General features: G+C 39.9%; 1 non-coding gene across 1 annotated transcript; it reads left to right on the forward strand.

Annotated features, from left to right (window-relative positions):
* The first annotated feature begins 1894 nt into the window (after positions 1-1894).
* Positions 1895-1997, forward strand: LOC125347401. The gene has a single exon (XR_007210189.1). It is a non-coding gene; the product is annotated as a U6 spliceosomal RNA (small nuclear RNA).
* The last annotated feature ends 19146 nt before the right edge of the window (positions 1998-21143 follow it).

A 21143-nucleotide genomic window follows, 5' to 3' on the forward strand; every position in this document is an offset into this window, starting at 1 on the left:
TTCCTTCAATTCCTATGAGAGAGACAACAGCACAAACATACAGGGAAGGCCTCATAGCAAATATAAAGCTGACTATTCTGTTAGCTTTTCATTGTTAAGCCAACTCCACTTCAACTTGCATCCAAGTTCAAACACCAAAATCAACAGTGAAAGAGAAGAGTGACAGAGACACAGGTGAAGAAATCATGGGGCAGGCAGGGAAGTAAAGATGTACAGGTCTAAAGGCTTGTCCGTGATATATTTCTAGTTGTGGTTACATATAAACACGATAAAATCTAGACAAGGGCTTCAGGAATCATGGGAAATGGATATAAGGGGGGCTGGGGATATAGCCTAGTGGCAAGAGTGCCTGCCTCGGAAACACGAGGCCCTAGGTTCGATTCCCCAGCACCACATATACAGAAAACGGCCAGAAGCGGCGCTGTGGCTCAAGTGGCAGAGTGCTAGCCTTGAGCAAAAGAAGCCAGGGAGAATGCTCAGGCCCTGAGTTCAAGGCCCAGGACTGGCCAAAAAAAAAAAAAAAAGGAAATGGATATAAGGAATGCTTTGAGGCACACTTTGAGAATCTTACCCAATGAGAGCCCAAATGGACTTGGCACTGATACACGTAGAATGAAAGCGGGCTCAAGCCAGCCATTCCCAGGCCACTTAGCATACTGACTGAACCCCAAATGCTAAGTTCCTGGACTGTTAAGATAAGTTCTAACAAGACCTAATCAGCTAATCCCAATTGAGATATGGCAACTGATAGATGGGATAACTACACTGTCCCATTAACTCCCAGCATATTTGCATTTTAAATTCAGTTTCAAAGTCATGTATAGCTGAACCTGATGAGACACTACACTATTTTCCACCCTGACATCCCAACATTGCAAATAGGTGTCACCAAGGCACCTACCTAAGATATTTGAGACATGTTCCTGTCTTCAGCCTAGAAATTGATGCATATCTTAAGTAGGACTGTAAGTATCTGAATGCGAAATCTAACCATTCCCAATAACAAGTTTGGGGTTTTCAGGTGGTTCTGGTCCTATCTCTATTATCCATGGCTTAACAACAATAATACTAATTTGAGATAATATTTGTCTAATGTTTCCCATTTTTAAAGGATGAAAAATCAGCTATATATATTTCAGAAATGAAATAAATGTAAATGTTTTCAATGTGGGATAGAATTTCAATGTATTAATATTAGATATAAGGGGCTACATGGAGTGGTTCTCTGCCTCTCTCTCTCTCTCTCTCTCTCTCTCTCTCTCTCTCTCTGTGTCTTTTAAAGGCAGTTTGTGAAATAATGAATTTTGGATCAAATTCATGTCTTGAAAAAAATTTAACATAGGAACTCTTATATGACCAAAAGAAATCCTTAAAATTAGAAAGAGCATTTCAATTATCTGAACTTTGATTTTAAGGTCTTTTAAAAATATATTCTTTTCCCCAGGACTGGCCAAAACAAAAACAAAAACAAAAAATATATATTCTGTTTGGTACATTCAGTCTTCTAATACTGTGTTAGTGTTTTTGTTGCTGAGAAAATACCTGAGAAAATCAAATTAAAGGAGGAAAGATTTATTTTGTTCATGGCTTCAGAGATTTCAGTCATGGTCAACTGGCTCTATCACTTTTAAGACTTTGGCAGAGCAGAAACATTGTGACAGACAGGCATTGGGGAGGAAAACTGATCACATCTTAACAGTCAGGTACAGGGACTAGCAGGAAGCGGTCAAAGACTTACAAAATAGCACAATATACCCTTCAAATGCATGCCCTAGTGACCCACTTCCTCTAAGAAGATTCCATTGGCTATGAACTCATTGGGTGTGAACTCGTCAGTGGGTTAACCCATTGGGAAACCATAACAGACACCACAGGTAAAAATGCCTTTGAGTATTCACTTTGGCAGTGCACATAGTAAAACTGGAATGATACAGAGAAGACTGGTATGGTCCCTGTACAAGGAAGATATGCAAATCTGTGATACAGTCCATATTTTAAAAAATGATAGTGAGACAAGGAAAAAGAAATGCATATGCACTGTTTGTGGGGAATATACATTAGTAGAGTATATATTTCCACTGTGGAAGTCAGGATAAAAGATCTTCAGTAAATCGAAAATAGAACATGATCCAGCTACACCATTTCTGAATAAATACTCACAAGAATCAAAGCCATCTCACTGTAGAGATACCTGCATACTCATGTTTATAATAGTTCTATTTGCAATAGCTAAATTAAACATCAACTTAGGTGTCCATTAACAGATGAATAGATTAAGAAAATGTGGTAAATACACATCATGGGATTTTATTCAACCTAAAAGAATGAAATTATGTCATTTGCAGGAAAATGAATGGAGATTATCCTGTTTCATAAAATAAGCCAGATTGAGACTCAGAAAGATAAAATGTCACATGGCTTTCCTCATGTATGCAGTGTGTTGGGAAGCAGGCTCATGAAAGTAAAAAAGGGCCTGCTAGGGAAGTGAAAAGGGTACGGAAAAGGAGAGAAGAGGGCAAAGAGGTAATAGAAAGGGTGAATATTATGAAAGTACATTATGTGCATGCATGAAAATGTCACAATGAAACACATTACCTTGTATAATTAATGTATGCTAATACAAAACTGACAAAAATGCCAAGTATAAATAGTATTCTTTAAGTATGGCTCAGGTTCATCTTTTGAAGAGGATTAATAAACATCCTGTGCCTACCAGAGATTTTAATTTTTTCCTACTTTTGTCTACTCTGCTCATTGTTCATTCCTATGGTGATGGGCATTAGACATAGTTTATTTGTGCCCCTCAAATCTTGGCCTTAATTAATATTTCAGAACTCTGTATCTTTGTCAACATATAGGTCATTTTCCAACCCTGTAGGAGCTGTGTTAGGACTAAGCTGAAAGTGGTATTTTAGATCAAATTCAACAAACAAGAAAACTCGTCTTTGTTATGCTAAAAAAAGGAACTTTTCCAATAAAGTTTATAAGAATCTCCAGATGTGAACTTGACTTCAGAAGACAGACTGTTCCTAGTTTTAAGGGATCTGATTTGTTTTGCTTGTTTTACTGCAGAAACAAATTTCCCTTGGCAATCAGAGTTGATATTTCCTTAAACTAATTTTTTCTTATTTTTTCCTGTGAAGGGAGAACTATTTTAATTGACATTTATCACCAGACAGAATAAGAATCACTTCAGTTCTGAAATTTTGGAAGAAACATTTCCCATCTGTTTCAATAACCCAACTGGCTAATTACGTTGCCAAGAATAATTTGTCACAAACGGAAAGACCATTCTTTGGGGGAAAACTCTTATTGCTTTATCTTACATCACATACTGATTGATGAACAATTATGAAAAACTTATGAAACTAACTTCTGCCATGAATTTATTTTACAAATTACATTCCAAAAGGAATCACAGAAGGCTGGTTGATAATTTACATTGGTCTTCAGGAGTATGTGGGGGTGGGGCGTGGGGAAGGGTACAGAACTCGAAGGGAAAAAGAGTGAAAAAGTGCAGCAACGGAGCTCACTGAACACTGATGAAAAGGGAACTATACAACTCATGGGTGGAGGCAAAAGGGAAGGACTGGGAGAGAGTGAGGGAAGGAAAGACATTGTACAAAAGGAAATGTGCTCATTACCTGACTCATGTAATTGTAATCCCTCTGTACATCACCTTTAAAATAACAACAAAGTAAATTTAAAAAGTAGTTTGCATTGCTTTTAAAAAGGCGCAAATGGAGTATTTTGATTAGCTTCTATGGAAAAAGTCATCTTTATTAAATATAATCCTGATTTTCAGGTAGAGGCCACTGATATATGAATGTCTTAGCCCAAAAGCGAAAGGCTAAGATGCAGGCAGGCAGTCTGATCTATCCATCACCACCTACTCTGATTCTAATGGCAGGGGGTAGTTGATGTGGGACACAAGAATGTTTAATCCCAGTTACAGTATTCACATGTGTGGAAAATTAAGTAACTTTCTAGTACCTTAGATTCTTCATCTGTAAAGTGGGTATATCCATAGTAATGTTAATCTTCTCAGTGTTGAGTATTTGTTAACACATTTAAAGCATATAATACTAATAATATGGTGATCATTGTTGATATTATTGCTGTTATTATTATTATACTCTTTAGGTATTATTAGCTTTCTGCTCTTCGAGATCCCCAGGAAAAGCAAACTCTCCTTACCAGGCTCACCACTTGAGCCTATTAATGTGGCACTCAATTTCGACTTCCTGTAAGAATAATCAGGAAAATTCAAGGGAGTATAGAGATGCAACATGCAAAAATCTACTAGGAAGAAGTTCTAGATGGGAAACAATCACCCCACCCCACCCCCACAAAGAAACCACAATTCATTGTTGTTTTTAGATCCCCAGGAAGTTCCCAGTGCACAGCAGAGGGATTTTAAGACAGCTGAATGTCAGCTGGGAGAAAAACCTCAGGAACAAACAGTAAAGACAGGCTGAACACTAAGACAACAGGAGGAATTGAATTGGGAAGGCCTCAGTATCGTCCAGGGAATGCTTACATGGAGAGCTCCTCCTAGCACAATAATTTCTTGGTGTGGCCCTAAGATTAGGTTTAACAGCTAATTTTTCTGGTGACCCCTAACCTTTCCTCTGCCACAAATCATGTATCTTAACTAAACTTGGTTAGCCCATTTAAGAAGCATCAGAACCCATCCATGGATATCCAATTTGTAAATTCCAATAAGGAGTCTATTTCCTTAGTGACAATTTATACCCCAGACAGATCAAATGTAGTTACTGTGATGAAAGGTTTCAACTCAAGGGACTCAACCACTAAATAGAGATGTTTGTTCTTCTGAAGGAATCAGAATCTCTAAACCATAAGGAGGAACAAAGTTGTTTTTCTTGTTTTATAAGTGGTTCAAAAGCTCACTTTACTCTTGACTAAAAAGAGAGAAGACAAAGAGAAGATAAGGATAATACCTACATTCAAGGAGTCAGAGAAATAAGCTATAAAGAAGCAGGAAAGAAAGTCTTACATTTCTGATACTTAAAAAAGAAAAAAAAAACTGCAATTCTAAATGATCTGACCTTTTCATTTCTGTCTTTATCCCACATAACCAATTCAAGGTACTGTTTGAGGATTTGAGGAGTGACAGAAGATTAAATATATTTCAAGATCAAATATACTTCAAGATGATACAGATTTGTACAGGAGCTTTCTATTTAAATAGACACTGTGCAAGAGATGCGAATTGGATCATACTTCCCTTACAAAATCATGGGATAAGGCTAATGAGTATACGAAATAGTCTCAGGCCACCCTCTCTGAAGCTCTAATGTCTTTTGTTGGTTCTTTTTTTTTTTTTTATGAAAGTCATGGGGCTTGAACTAAGGGCCTGGGCACTGTCCCTTAGCTTTTGCTTTGCTCAAATATAGTACTCTACCACTTGAGCCACATCCCTACTTCCAGCTTTTTTGGTAATTAGTTAGAGATAAGAGTCTTTACAGCTAGTTTTGAGCCACAATCCCCAGGTCTCAGCCTGCTGAGTAGCTAGGATTACAGGCACAAATCACCAGAGTGTAGCTAATTCTATAGTGGACTTTCAGTAGCTGGTTATGATATTACACATATGATATGGAGGTCAGATCTGGCCAGCACCATCATTGGCCACGTGGTGAGTTGTACTATCTGGCATCTTATCTTGATGGGTGTACCTGGATTCCTACAGGAAGGAAAGTCCCACCCCCAGGTAATGAGTGTTCCTGAATCCCAAGAGACAAGGGTGGGCAAGTGGCCTATAGGTTACTGAACCTGTTTGTCAAGTGCTTGGAACTGGGAACTTCCTGTGACCCTGCCTCCTGACCTAATCTTTTTAGGGCCAGGCCAGCTCAGGTGCCATTACGCCATGCCACATGTCTCTGTATTCGTGTCTTGTCTACTGGCTCATCTCTGGTCACCATGGCATCCCAAGTCATCTTTCCATTGGAGCTGGATTGGTTTGTTGGTATGATTTTTCTTCTTTCTTCCCTCTCTGGCCTGTTTCCTGATAGTGTTAAGGGTATGTGTGGGCTTCAGGCCTTTGTAACAACTGGCTGCAGACTGCTAATACTCTAATAAAAACTCCAAGATTCGATCCTTCAATATGTGGCTTCTCAGATAATTTACACATATAACACACACACAGACATACACACAGAGAGATTCTTAATAACTGTCCTATAAACTGGCAGGCTAAATACCTTGCTTCCCCCCTACCCCAACTGTTTGTCACAAACATTATATTAACACATGTAAATGGACACTTTTTAAACAAAATTATCATAACTACATTATCAAGGCACAACATTTCTGCTTATTTTTCATTGTCTACAGAGTGACTTAAAAACCTCAATAATTTTTTTATTAAAAGAGTTGAGTTCAGTTAGCACCATAGTCTTTCTAGAAGCTGCCCTTAAGGACATCGGACAGGCGAATATGCTGAAATCATGGCATGATGGAACTTCAGAAGCCTTAGAAAGCATGTGTCTCAATGTCTGCCTCTTAGCCATGCTGCATTGTCAGTATTGTCAGTATTGCCAGTAAAGCAGTTGCTGCCATCCATTCAACATCATGAATATGTGCTGAATACTTCCCAGGTATTACTTCTACTCTTCCAAGCCATATGCAAAGGAGTGAATAAAAACGATCTGGGTTTGAGTCCTATAGCATAGACTATAATAGCACCAAACTTGTAGGTTTGCAAAGAAAATTAATTGAAGTAAAATTCATAAATCATCTGGCATAGAGCCTAGATATTTTTATTAACATAATATATTTTTCAGAGAAGGAAACCAAGATTAAATCAGAAAGTTTAAATCATGGTTCCACCATCTAATGTACTTCAATGTGTCACTGAAGCTGAGTTAGTACCTAGAACAATGTTTTATAACTATACTCAGGGAACCACAGGTTTCATAGTTCTTCATGGTGGATGGTGAAAATTTAGTTCCCAGCTGGGTGTCCCATGTCTGTATTCCTAGCTACTGAGGAGGAATGAAGTCCAAGGCCAGCTCAGGCAAAAAGTTCTCAAGATTCCATTTCAACCAATAAAAAAAATAGCTGTGAGCCGCACATACTTGTCATTCCATCCACAAGGGAAGTGTAAGTAGGAGGATCATAATCCAGGCTTGCCCAAGCAAACATGCAAAATAGCTAAAACAAAAGAGGACTGGTTGTGTGGTTCAAGGTCTTGCAAGCATAAGACCCTAGGTTCAAACCCCAGTACCACCAAAAAGAAAACAAAAAAGCAGTAACAATAAAAATATTGCATAAAACGACATTCAGGCTATGAATATATAGTATATTCATGAAGAATTCACAAAAGCTTGTGTTTGCTTGAGGGACAAGTCTTTCAAACTGGAATTCTATACTTGGGACCAAGTATGACATACTGTGCATACACCTTACACTTGGGCCTTGAGTGTTTGAATTACTAACGAAGTTTGTGTTCTCTTGCCTAGTTCAATTTAAAGTACAAATAACCATGGATATAAAAAGTAACCACCAAGGATGTAAATCCCAGCATCACTGTAAACACTTGAAAGTCCCTCGGAGCCCCCAAGTCCACCCTGGCAGGTGTCATGGGCCTCCCTATCACCCTCTCTCAGCAGGAAGTAGCCATGCTGCCAGCAGTCCGGGAAAACTCAGAGGCAGGAAATGAAGGAAGATATCAACCCACCCTTCGGCCAGCTTGCCCTCTCCCCACACCTGTGGCCACCTCCCAGGGGAGAATCTTGGGTCTAGCTGTAAGCCTGGCCACCTCCCCAACAAGCCACCGCCCAGAGGAGGAGCTGGTACCATGTGACAAATTCCCAAGAGGCAGGGTAAAAAAAAAGGTGGTGGGCGTGGGGGGGCGGGGAATAGTACAAAACAGGACCAGGAGGACAAATAACGGGTTTCTGGCCCCACTGCCCATTCTTCTGAGTGACCTTTACTTTCTCCTTGTAAAATAAACTGTAACTGTGGAAAAAAAAAAGTCTTTGGACTGTTGATTCATCCCCAAGATAACTTTTGTATATATAAATATTCCAAGCTCAAAAAGAAAAATATCAAAATTCAGAATACTTCTGCTCTCAAACATTTCAAAAAAGAGATACCTATGTATTTGTTCAACCAATATTCCTAAACATATAGGCACCATTCTGATGAGTTCGTGCCGCCTCTTCTCCCCCCAGTTGCAATGGTCTCCCCAGACAAAACTGAAGTTGAAAACTGATGTTACCACAGTTGATATCAGGCATTACTCTTCGCTGTACATTTTCCTTGCCAACACTAATAAAGTCAGTTCCATTTGTCTGTGGATGGCTGGAAGCCGCCATTTGCTAAAGAAGTCTTTGCACTTGGTGTTTTATAGGCACAGCTATTAAAGTGTGCCTGACATTTTCTTTTGTAGGTATATGATTATGAGTTAAATCAGCACACAATCAAACCAGTCTACTTGGCTAATGTCCCTCTTGATAGAGTCACTTTTGGGGAAGGCAATGCGAGCAGCACAGAAGGCAAAAGAAGCCTAGAAGCCACAAGAATAGAGAGCAGCATGTGAGTCATGGGAAGCACTGGACTAAAGCAGCAGTCAGGATGGGCTCTGGTGAGAAATGGCATGCACTGTTTTCTTCCTACTCTCTCCCACGAAGCTAGCTTCTCCATGGAAACTTCTCCCAATGAGGATGGAAAATTTTTTAGCTTGAAGAATGTGGGTTTTCATTTGCCTAAAGGAAAATTTTCAGGTCCATTTTGGCTCTGAGTACATGGTTGCCCAGGCCCACACATTACCAGGTCAGTGGAGATCTCCTGTGTAACTAGCTCCTGCTGTGTACCATTTCTGTGGGTCTTATGCAAGGATTCATCCTGGCCCTGAAGTCCCCTGGCTCAAAGAGATTTCTCCAAGGTTGGACATGAAACCCAAAGTGAGATAATAATTGTTCTTCCCTGAGCTTTTTTTTTTTTTTTTAAGTGTGAAGCTGGAAGAGAAGCAGCCTTGCATTTTTGTTTGCAGAATGAGAAAGGTGAGGCTTAAGAGATGTTGTCAGTTGTCAAGCCATGTAGAAGTCAGGAGAATTGGGACTAAAAGGAGAAGCCTGCTCCCAGCAGTTATTCTTTCTTTAAAAAATCCCTTCTGACCTCAACCAGAATGAATTTACTTTCTGTCCCTCACAAAGCAGACTTCTTAATCTCCTTCTGTCTCCTCATGCCATTCCTAGATGCACCTTGTTCATCAATGTCAGACCCAAGTCTGTAATAAGTCATTTCTACATGTTCTTTATCTTGACCAATCATCCTTTTGGGTAACACCATGAAAAAGCTCATAGAATCGAGGACACTCATGAAGGATCTTGGTTTAATGTCTTGCTTCTCCTAGCATGTCATGTAACTCAACGTTGCCCCTACAAGGAGCAACAACAATTACAATGACTACTGTTTGTTCAGTGTCAGGTATTATGTTAATCACATTATATACATAAACATGTTGACTTCATATAACAATCCTAATATTTCTGTTTCACAGTTAAAGAAACATGTGGTAGTGAGAAAACTCAACAAAGATTTCCAGAAATACAATTTCAGGAACTGTAACTAGGAATTATCTGTTTGTTTATCCTCCAACCTATCTTGCCATTCACACTTGTATAACTCTCCATGCGTAACAGTCGCCAGTGTATAGGACACAGGATTGGCTCTCTAATTTGCTTTTTCTCTGGAGACTTAACAGTTAAGAAAAGTTATAGGTCAGTATTTTCAAGATAGAGAGGAAGGTCATATACCATCTGCAAATTGTAGGAAGAAGACGAATGGAAGCCAAGGGACCCTGGCCAAAAGAGAGTGAGGCAAGATAACATTCATCAGCAGCTATCATCCATACAGTAAACACGTGGTTGAATCACTCCCTGGGGACAAGGGATCGATGGTGCTAGGAGCAGGCTTCAGAAGACAGAGCCAAAGTTTTGTAGTTAGGCCTCTTGCAAGACTGATCCTTGCTGAGCTTAGGAACAGGACAAGCTCTTCTCAGTGTATTCTCACTAGCCTTCATTTAGAATCTACCATGAACACAATGGATAGGAATGATCAGAGATTATAAGGCCCAGGTGCTATCATTAAGAAGTTTATTAAGTAGCAAAGGAACGAGATAGAGACATGCAAATGATATGCATTTAGATGCTAAGAACTATATGACTCAAATAATAAATGTCCCCCAGAGGAATTATTTCATGGAATTGATAGGCCTAGAACTGTGCTCTGAGTGAGGGGAGAGATGTGGTGAGTGGAAGCAAGGTGCTCAAGAGAGGCAGAGGGGGAAGAGGGAGGGGGCAGCATGAGTGAGCACTGTCTGGGGAGGAGAGAGTTCATTAGGAGGTTGAAGGGTCTCCTCGGTCCCACGCGATGCTCTGGGGAGCAAGAACTTCATCCTGGATCGCACTCAGGAAGCTGTCTGTGGGAGCGCGGCACAACGGTGATACCTGTTCAGTGCAAGCAGAACAGATGACAGGGGACAGAAGTCCGCGAGAGTGCAAGTGAGGGGTCAGCTTGGTGACATCAGTTATGCACACTTGGGCAACAGAGAACCAAACAGGACTCATTGTGAGGAAGCAAAGCTGTTAACAAACATTTAAATTGGTTTGTTGCTTCTATCCGTGGTAAAGTGCACGTTACAACAGATACCATAAAAGTCCATTCATATTACTGTGCAAGCAGTCTCCCCAACTTTTCATCTGGCAAAACTGAACACACTGAACAGCTCGCTGTTCCTTTCCTCCCCGCAGCCCAGGGCAACCATTATTTTACTTCTAGTAGAAATTCAAGAGAAAAAAGACAATTTAGGTTACCATGCAAGGAAGATGAAGGATTTATTGCAGATTTATAAGAGGATCATGATGCCCCCAGACAGGAAAGCGCTTGGATTTCTGAACTAAGTAGAATTGACCAGGCTCCTCCAAGCCAGTGTCTGCTTCTCTATCTGCTTCTTCATGTTCTTCGTGCTGGCTGGCTTCCTCTGCTTCTCTCTCCCCTTGGCAGAACACTGCATTCCTAGAGCTGAGTTCACATGTTATAGTTCTGGCCACATGCAGAGACCAAATAACTTTGATTATCAATTTGTAAAGAGAAGAGAGACAGAGAGAGAGAGAGAGAGAGAGAGAGAGAGAGAGAGAGAGAGAGAGAGAGAATGAATTTAGCCTATCTTGCTGCAATTGTTTATCAATGTTTTAACCAAATATTGCCTCTGAAAGAGTCACAAATCTGCTATGTATGGTGTGTGTGTGTGTGTGTGTGTGTGCATGTGTTAGTGCTGTATTTAAGAAGCCAGGGTGGTCTTTATGAACTAAGAAGACCTTCTAAAAGATGTCTTATACATGCTGTAGAAAATGAAGTAATCTTGGGCCTGGTATAGTGTTTTATGTCTATAACTCCAGTTATACAGGAGGCAAAGATGGGAGGTTTCCAGTCCAAGTCTGGCTCTGGGCAAAAGCACATGACCCATTGTGAAAAATAACTAAAATAAAAAGGGCTGGGAAAACCGTGTTTACTGGTATTGGAAGCAGGAAATTCAAAGGGAATACCAAATTTGAGAGACACAGGGTAAAAAAAGAGAAACAACTACAAAAGCAATACTTGCAAAACTGTTTGGAGTAAGTGAACTGAACACCTCCGGGGGGGGGGGGACGGAAAGGGGGGGAGGAATGGGGGTATGAGGGACAAGGTAACAAACAGTACAAGAAATGTATCCAATGCCTAATGTATGAAAATGTAACCTCTCTGTACATCAGTTTGATAATAAAAATTTGAATAAAAAAAAAAGGGCTGGGAGTCTGTCTCAAGTGGCAGAGCACCTGCCTAGCAAGTACATAAGGCCTTAAAATTCAAACACTAGTAAGTGCAAGACCCTAAGTTCCAACTCCAGTAACACACACACACACACACACACACACACACACACACACACACACACACACACCTGGTAAGTGACTTTGGGAACTGTGGGGCAGAGGAGAGACTGAGGAGAATACAAGAATAAAAGGTTTAGTTGCTGGCTAGAAGCAGCAGAACATTCCTGTAACCCCAGTACTTAAGGAGGCTAAATTGGAGCTCAACTTAAGTTGCCTAAGGAGACCCTGTCTCCAGAAACAGAACAAAAAGATACCATTGCTGCCTGCAAGGATGTCACACACAGCCTGATCTGTTATACAAGAAACATTCAACACCACAAAGAACTTAATCCATTTGCAAAGTAGCATTTCAAAGGTACTCCTACAATCTTGGAAAGTTAACAAAATATTAGTGGTGTGGGAAAGTGCACCATTTATGATCTTTCATGCAATACAGAGGAGAAAGTATGTCCCCTCTAGGGTCATGGCGAAGGCGAGTGGACAAACCCCAGGCTTCACCCTGAAAGCCGGCGTCATGATGTGTGATTTATGCAGCCACCACAGAGGTCAGGGGCATTTCAGTGGCTTTTCTGCAGCCAGAATTTCTGGGGAGATTTCTGCAAAGTCATAATTTGTTCCTATTAGTAGGGACAAAACAAAACAACAAGACAAAAATGTAGAAGGTAGAGTTGAGAGAGGACCCACAGTTAAAAATAATACTCAAATCACATCAGTCTCTGGTACATCCTGGAAACCTCCCACAAACCATTGCAGACTTTGTTATCAGCAGATCAGCGGCTCCAGTGGCACTTAAAATGCAATAAACATAATTAAATAGAGGCGTTGGAGGGATAAAGTAATAGAGTCACACAGCTACCCCAGGTTTCCTTTCTTCACAATATTTAAGCGCTCACTTCTTTAAATTTAATTTTACCTGAAAATTTCAAGAGACCAGTTGGATTCTGAGATTACATATTCTGTTTTAGATGAAAGCTGAGTAGTTCAGTGAATTGAGCGTCAACTCATTTCTCTAGACATCAGTTACCAGAAACCCTTTTTAATGAAAGCTTTGAGGACTGGCTGTCCATTATGCTGCTAAGGAGCCTGAGTCAGCAAGCTCATTCTGATTTAAAAATTTAACTGGCTCTCATCCAACCATTAATCAAAAGCTAATGCACTTTTCCAACGTAAGTCTTCAGCATCCACTGTCTGGAGAGGATGCTGGATAACACAGTCTAGGAAAACAACTGGTGCAGTATGCTAGCTGCCACTGTAAGTGTGGTGCTGTGGTACTGTGGGGTGTGTGTGTGTGTGTGTGTGTGTGTGTGTGTGTGTGTGTGTGTGTGTGTTTTCTTTAGAAGAATGACTTGCAGAAGGTCTTCACAGTCATAGAGCATTAATGAGGCTTTGTGAGGTCAGACTTGTAACAAATGCGTTTTCTCTGGCCCTGAAGATGGGGCAGGCAGGATAAAGACCCTTCGCCCTGCAAGGGCTCCCAGAGTGTGTGCATTGAATTACCAATTGAATGGGTCTGGGTAGAAACAGGAAAGCGCTTTTGTTTTTCTTTCTTTCTTTTTTTAAATCGTCTTTAAATAGTTGTACACAGGAGTTTCATGTCAACCAGTAAAATGCATTTTGATCATTGTTATCTCTTTCATCATCCTCCCTGCTTCCCAGCTACCCCAACCCCACCCATCATCTCAATTCCAAGTTCTATTTTCACATATGTACATTGAACATTATGATTGTATTGTCTCACTGTTACTCTCACCCGATCCTTTGCTCCCCTCTCCTTAAGCCCTATCAACTAAGGCAGTGAAGTTCTGGAATCTAAGTTCCTTTCCTGGAAGAGCTTTGAGGTAAGACTGAGTTTATCCAGAAAGGCAAGAGAAGTTGAATATTTAATTCCCTGTAGCTAGATGAAGCCTAGAAGATATAACACTTGCCAGTGTTGAGCACTGGGACAACACTGAAAGAATCAGAAAAGCAGCCACTGGATAAAACCTTGGAGAGATGACTTCCTGTGAATGGAGAGGTTCTCAAAGAGAGATTTGTTTGTTCTCTTAGGGTTTTTAAGAACTAAGTACTTAATACCTATTCCTTGTGAAATTTTTGTGGCAAAGCCAACTTTCTGCTCAGATACAAAAGCCAAAGAAGTGAGCACTGCCCACTACAGTAAAGATAGTTTCTGAAAAAGAGAGAGAGAGTAGGAGGGAGGGAGGGAAGGAAGGAAGGAAGGAAGGAAGGAAGGAAGGAAGGAAGGAAGGAAGGAAGGAAGGAAAGAAGGAAGGAAGGAAGGAAAGGAATTTTAGTAACCTAATTGAAGAAATGCTTTGTCTCTCACACCGTTTCTTTTGGTTTGTTTTTATATTAGGCAAATCCAGACTGTTCTTTTAACTGCATGGATTATACTTTTTTGTTCTTTAGCCAAGTGAGTACAGAAATGGACAATTTTCAGCCAATCTAGTGAATTCTTTATATACAGAGTTGTAGAGCAAAGATTCCTGGGTCACATTGTTCAATATCCCTTTCTATATAAGCCAAGAGTCTTCATGCATATAAAACATTTACACTTGAGGAGCACAGTTCTCATTAATAGATATGTAGTGGAAAAACCAAGTGTTGCATGAGAGGGAATTGTGTATGAATGATTTACTGGAAAATTGGACAAATTATCAGTGGGTTCGACATAATTATGCTGTAAAACTAAGGGACTTGTAAAAGCAAGGTTTATCTGAAAAGTTCAGCTTACATAATTATATCACAGGCTTTGGAGCTCTGGCAAAGGAAGCTCTCTGGACCTGTCAGGCATACTGACTGACTACTTCAAGTGATGGTTTGCGGATTCAGACACTCATGTTCCTGTGGAAGATCAATAGAACACACTGCTGACTTCTGAAGAAAGGAAGGACAGACACTGAAAAGTGATTGATTCTTTTATCTGATGCTGTAACAGAAGAGCTGCGGCGTGATAATTTAGAAAGAAGGAAGTTTATTTAGTGCTCGATTCTAGAGGCCCAGTAGTCTAAAAGCATGGTGCTAATGTGTGGTGAGTACCTTGTGCTACTTCATCTCACAGCAGAACAGTGAAAGGGAATGCCTACAAGAGAGAAAAAAATCACAATGGGATCTCTTTATAACAACCTCCTCCTGCAATAACTCCTTCACCCCTATGGGAGCAGCATTAATTCATTCTTGAGGACTCTGCCCCCATGAACAAATCAACTATTAAAGTCTACAACCTAGAGGGACTTTTACATTGGCAATTAAACTTTAACATGAGTTACAGAGGAGAAAAATCATATCAGAACATAGGTACCAGTATGAGACTAACTCCATAGGTAGCATACACTTAATGGTGCCCCCTAAGCAAACCTATTAGAGAACATATAGTTTCCAAAAGGCACATGCCTCCCCATATCCCAAGGCAGCTTGGTTGGTGCAGTTTTCAGTGGGGCATGCTTTAGTTACCAAATGGGAATCCATTTTGCCACATGCTCAAAAGATCTAGCCCTAGAATATCTAATATATATGTATATATGCATATATATATTAGATATATATAAACAAAGCCTTTTTTTCCCTAAGAGTGCTTGACCTAAGCTAAGGCACAGAGCCCTTGGAGCATAGACCAATGGCTACAGTTTATGTTTAGAATAACCAAAAACATTATATTATCCAAGACAAAAACAACAGCAAAAATGGCAGCCCCATTTCCAGAGGCCAGGAAAAAGAATGACTACTAGTGAGAAACAATGCCTAATGGACAGAATCACATGGGCAGCTACCTTGGGAGCAGCTCCGATTTGGTGACTAAATGAGCTGTTACAGACACTGGGTCACAAATATAATTTTTATGTTCTTTTCCTGTGTGCCTTTGTGGTGGAACTATTGGCAACACTTTGGAAGACAGCAAGGGAAATCATCTCTAACACTATATGGTAGTCCTTGTCCTTTCTTGTCTGATCTCTATCAGACAAGATATCTATCCTTACCCCAGCACACATCCCTGGCTAAGACTCCTTCTCACATCACCACTGTATCAGAGACAAATAGGGGACGTATACTAGATTATTTCTAGACAAGCCCATTTCTCCCTGACTGCTCTGTGAAAAAAAATTATGGGAGCCAATATATTTTCCTTTTTTGACATAGTTTCTGTCACTTGCAACCCCAAACTTCTAGTTTTTTTCTCATATAAAGATGTGGTTATTGTAAACACACACACCAAAATACTTAGTGTTTAGTGTTGCGATCAAATTAAATGATGACTAGATTTTTCCATAGCTAACTCCTTCTCTATAGGAACTCAGTTCTTATAGGTACACAGGATGAGGAGAAAGGAAGAAATAGGGCTGGGGATATGGCCTAGTGGCAAGAGAGCTTGCCTCGTATACATGAGGCCCTGGGTTCGATTCCCCAGCACCACATATACAGAAAATGGCCAGAAGTGGCGCTGTGGCTCAAGTGGCAGGGTGCTAGCCTTGAGCAAAAGGAAGCCAGGGACAGTGCTCAGGCCCTGAGTCCAAGGCCCAGGACTGGCCAAAAAAAAAAAAAAAACACCAAAAAAAAAAAAAAAAAAGAAAGGAAGAAATAATCAAGTAATAGATCTTATATGCCATGAGATAGCAGAAAGCCAAAAAGCTTGATAATATAGCAGAATTGAAATTTGTTTCTCTGGCTCTTCTTTTTCTATTGCTGTGGGGATAAAACCATAGCTACAGGTACGTGCTTTCTCTGGTACCTCCATGAAGATGTTAGAAATCATTGGGGAATAAGATAAAGAAGGAGAAAATAGAGCAATCAATCGAACACTGTCAAGTACTTCCTGCTAGGTGCTGTAGGATACCAACAGATGGATATAACATGATCCAACATCCTTGAGAAGAAAACATTCTATTTGTGGAGACATGCACACAAGCAGACAATTAACCAAATAAAGGAAGAAAATACTAAGAATTAGTAGGTGGAATAGACAGGAAACGCTGCAGAAGTTTGGAAGCAACATAGATCATTGCAAGCTGGAGTGTTATTAGTTCTTGGCTACAAGGAGGCTCTGGCCAACTTTAGTTAAAATAGAAACTTACTAAAAAGACAGCTTCTAGGACTAAAGTTAACAGTCACAACAATAGGACATTAGGAGAAATGAACTGAGGTGGTTCCAAAAGACCTCCTCAGTGTTCATGACAAGGGTCGGTTTGAAGGTTAAGGGCAGGGCTTAGTAGAGAGACAGTAAGAAGGAAACAGGGAAAAGGCAAAGAGGCATTTCAAAATTCTCCTCTCTAAACCTGAGAGAATTGGGACCAATCACTCTTGGAAACTGGAAAGGGACATCTGACCAGCTATGGCTGATACAGGGACATAAGAGGCTGGGGAAAGATTTGTGTCTGTTGAGGACAAAAATATCTTAACAGCATCCCAGCCATAACTAAGAACTCTAGGCTCAGATCAAAGACCAGTTAGGAATTTTTAGCCACTTAAGAACGCAGAGTATTATTCTAAAATTGACTGTCCAGAAAGCTCTTTTGCATTGAGAAATCTGACTCAGCAATCAGTATGCAGGAGGGAACACTTGGCCTTCTAGCTTTATTGAACACTATTGACAGACCCAGGTATCCATGACAGCTAATCACAAAGTTCCAATTAGCTCTCGTCTCCTAACGCCCTTCCACAGAGTGTATGCTGTCCAAAACGAGGCCTGAAGGAGAACACATAGACAGGCAGCTAGCAGGCAGCCCAAACATTGCAAAGGAGGTGCAGCAGAGAACAGATGTCCATCCGTGAGTTCTGACACCAAGTTATTCTATAGAAGAGAAAAGTGTTGTTGTTTGTTTTAAAAGAACACTTTAAAGGGAGTCTTATGGCCACATAGTGGGATGTTAAGGAGTAGGTGCAGAATTTACAGTATCTAATGCACTCATCACAGATGGCTTCCTTCAGCTCAGCTCAGTAGGAGGCAGAAAAGTCAAGAAAGACTCCTCAGGATCCTTGTAAGCTATTTCTTATTACTAATAAGATGTGGTGACTCTTCACTGTTAATAAAGTAGCCTTATTCTCCCAAATCTCCTAATTCCCATAAAGAATTCCAGAAAGTAAATCTTGGGAGAAGAAAACAGTCTCTCCTCTCTCTCTCTCCCTCCCTCCCTTCCTTCCTCCCTTCCTCCCTCTCCCTCTCCCTCTCCTTCTCTCTCTCCCCCTCTCTCTCCCTCTCCCTCTCGCTCTCCCTCTCCCTCTCCCTCTCGCTCTCCCTCCCTCTCTCTCTCTCTCTCTCTCTCTCTCTCTCTCTCTCTCTCTCTCTCTCGTTCTCCCTCGGTTACTAACTCCTCCCGCCCCACACACACCTAACTGGCTTTGTCCAGAACGAATTATATGATTGTTTACTTAGGAAGGAGGGCCTGGCTAGCTGTGGCCTAGTGCCTTTGGTGTGGCTTTTAGAGTAGCCTGTCCTCCTGTCAACTTTTTTCTCCACTACCATGGACTACTATGGTGATGAGTTAGGTGAGTCTGTTCTCTTAGACATTCACAAATTTATTAGGAAGTGTCCGGGGACTGAATACTGAAGCTACATTCTCCAGTCCTGCTGTCATTTTCATTCTCGTGCATTGGACTGGTTTAAATATCTTAACCACTTCAGAACTGAAGGAAGTAAGGGAGGAGTGGATGTTTCAGGGCCCAGTCTTCTTTTTGATTTCTAATAGCAGCCAGAGATATTTATGGTGTGGGTTTTTCTGAGACAACCATGGTGCTTTATGGGTGTAGAACACTTTCCCATATTATCTCCATATTCCTTACCAAAGTTCTATGAAGTAGGTAGACAAAATATTATTATCTTAATTTTATAGATTAGAAAATACCAAGCCAGGCACCAGTAACTCATGTCTGCAATTCTCACTAGTTCAGGAGGATGAGACCTGAGAACTGAAATTTGAAGCCAGTTGGGACAGACAAATCTGAGAGACTCATCTGTAATGTACTAGCAAGAAGCCAGAAGTGGAGGTATGGCTCAAGTGGTAAGGGAGAGTGTTCTGGCCTTGAGTTCTAGCTCCAGTACCAGCACAAGAAAATAAAGATTCATAGAGGTTGAATCAATGTCCCAAGATTGTTGCTAAATTGTAAAGTCAAAACTCCTAAATTCTGTAGGAACTGACAATTGAGATAGTTTCATAATAGTTTAAGAGGCATGTGGATTAGCTTCAATACAGCCCACTTTTTCCCGTTGGGAAAATTGACGGGACTGTAAGTCTTCTTTTCTTACCTATAAAATAACAGTAGAATCATTTTCATGAGGTCAGTGAATAATGAGATGCTCCTAATAAATGCTTATTAAACATGCACCAAGTATCAGCTTATTATTTCAGATTAAAGTCATTTGAGGGTTGGGGGTTTAGGTTTAGTGGTAGAGTACCTAATTAGTGGTATGAGGCTCTGAGTTCAAAATCTAGTGTTACCAATAATGAAAAACAAATTTAAGTCAGTTGAATAAGCAATCAGTTACAAAACTAGGCTTGCTACAGAACAACCTATAAATACATATTTGGATATAATTCTATGTGATCCCATAAATAATTCAATGATATTATTTTAAAGCTAAACTGACATCACTCTGTGTTCCTAATTTCAATTAGTTTAGACATATCATCTGTTATAAGGCCCTATTTAACAGAAGCTAATTTTTGTAATATTTTTCGGCAGTACTTTCTGTAACATATAATACAAAATGTAAATTGGTATAATCCTCTTAAAAATGCACTTGAGCAATTTATATTAAGAACCAGAAAAAATATTCATACTATTTGAATAAGTAATTCTACTTGTGGGAAATTATGTAAAATTATGTACAGAACACCTTACCCACACACACAACTTCCATCATGGGAGTATTCAAGGTAATAAATATTAGCAAAATGTTTGGCAATGAGTCTCTCATTGTGAGTTTTTCCTAGTTGCAAAGAACAGAAAACAACTGTGACGATCTTCAGCAAAAGAGATGACTGGAAAGATTAAGCCATACCTTGCTTGAGTGCTTGAGTAGAATGCTATGAGCAAGAAAGGGAGCCACGATCTGGCTCTAGGAAAATTACATAGACCTCATTATGAAATATTCGTGGATAGTCTTCCTTTATGATACAACTATTAGGATGCCCCAACTCCAGTTACCTTCTGCTTATTTTCAAATAAACCTTGATGGAATGATAGTATGCTTCTAATATCTGGAGATTGTATCAAGTTTGGCCTGGTGTTAATTTCTAGATGAGGATCTTCTAAATGAGTGCAAACAGTGTGACCAAATTGTTCCTTCTAGATTCTATACAGAAGAGGGATAATACTTCCCTAAAGCAAAGAGTGGTACAGCAGGCAGAATAGATATCTACCACTAGGGCAGATGGCCAAGTAAACTTTTACATACCAATTGGATAATATTTCATTTTCTTAACAGGATAGTTACAGAGACTATACAGAAAACTTATTATGCCATTTTAAATAAAAAGGCAAGTCAAATATATGTGTGACTGTGTGGTTATGCTTATGAAAGAAAGAAGATATTTGGGGGAAAATTTGAAATTAAATTTACCTAAATCCCATGAATGGCTGTATTTATGTCTGATCTAGACTTATCTAATAGGAGCACTTGCCTTATGGACAAAACCAAAGAGGTCTGGGGTTTGGAGATTCTCCAATTTTCACTGGTGGTAGGAGCCAGAGGGTGACAGTAGGATCAATAACAATCTAGCCTGACAGGTCAAATAAAAGTCTACGATTCAAATAGAGGCAATGCCCCAAATCAAGGGCTCAGACCAAGTTGGAGGAAAACTCATTGCCTTATTTCTGAGTTTGGCGTTACTCACACTTCCTTCTTATGTAGTTACATCAGTTAGAAAAAGGGAAAATTGGTTCTTCTCCCCTCTTTGTCACCATTTAAAATTTATCTGTGATGCTAAGAGTATAGCTCAGTGGTAGAATATTTTGCTTAGTAAATGTGAGGCTATGGGTTTAATCCCAGAACCTCAAAAATGCATATAAAAGAAGGATGAATAAAAAAATATTATGTTTTACAATTACTGATTCATTCTACTTATTTTCTTCTTAAATGTATAGTGTGACTCTGAGGAAAGTTTTAAACCTGGAATGTGTGAGAAGTCTATTAAACTCAATTGCTGTCAGTACTCTGGAATTGTACAATGTTACTTGGTTGACTTACAAGTTGCCTAGTTTTCTCTGGCTCTCAGAATGCAATCTTTTTATTCTTCTGTAATTTGATGA

The sequence above is a fragment of the Perognathus longimembris genome, chromosome 2, assembly GCF_023159225.1.
Source record: "Perognathus longimembris pacificus isolate PPM17 chromosome 2, ASM2315922v1, whole genome shotgun sequence".
Classification (NCBI taxonomy): domain Eukaryota; kingdom Metazoa; phylum Chordata; class Mammalia; order Rodentia; family Heteromyidae; genus Perognathus; species Perognathus longimembris.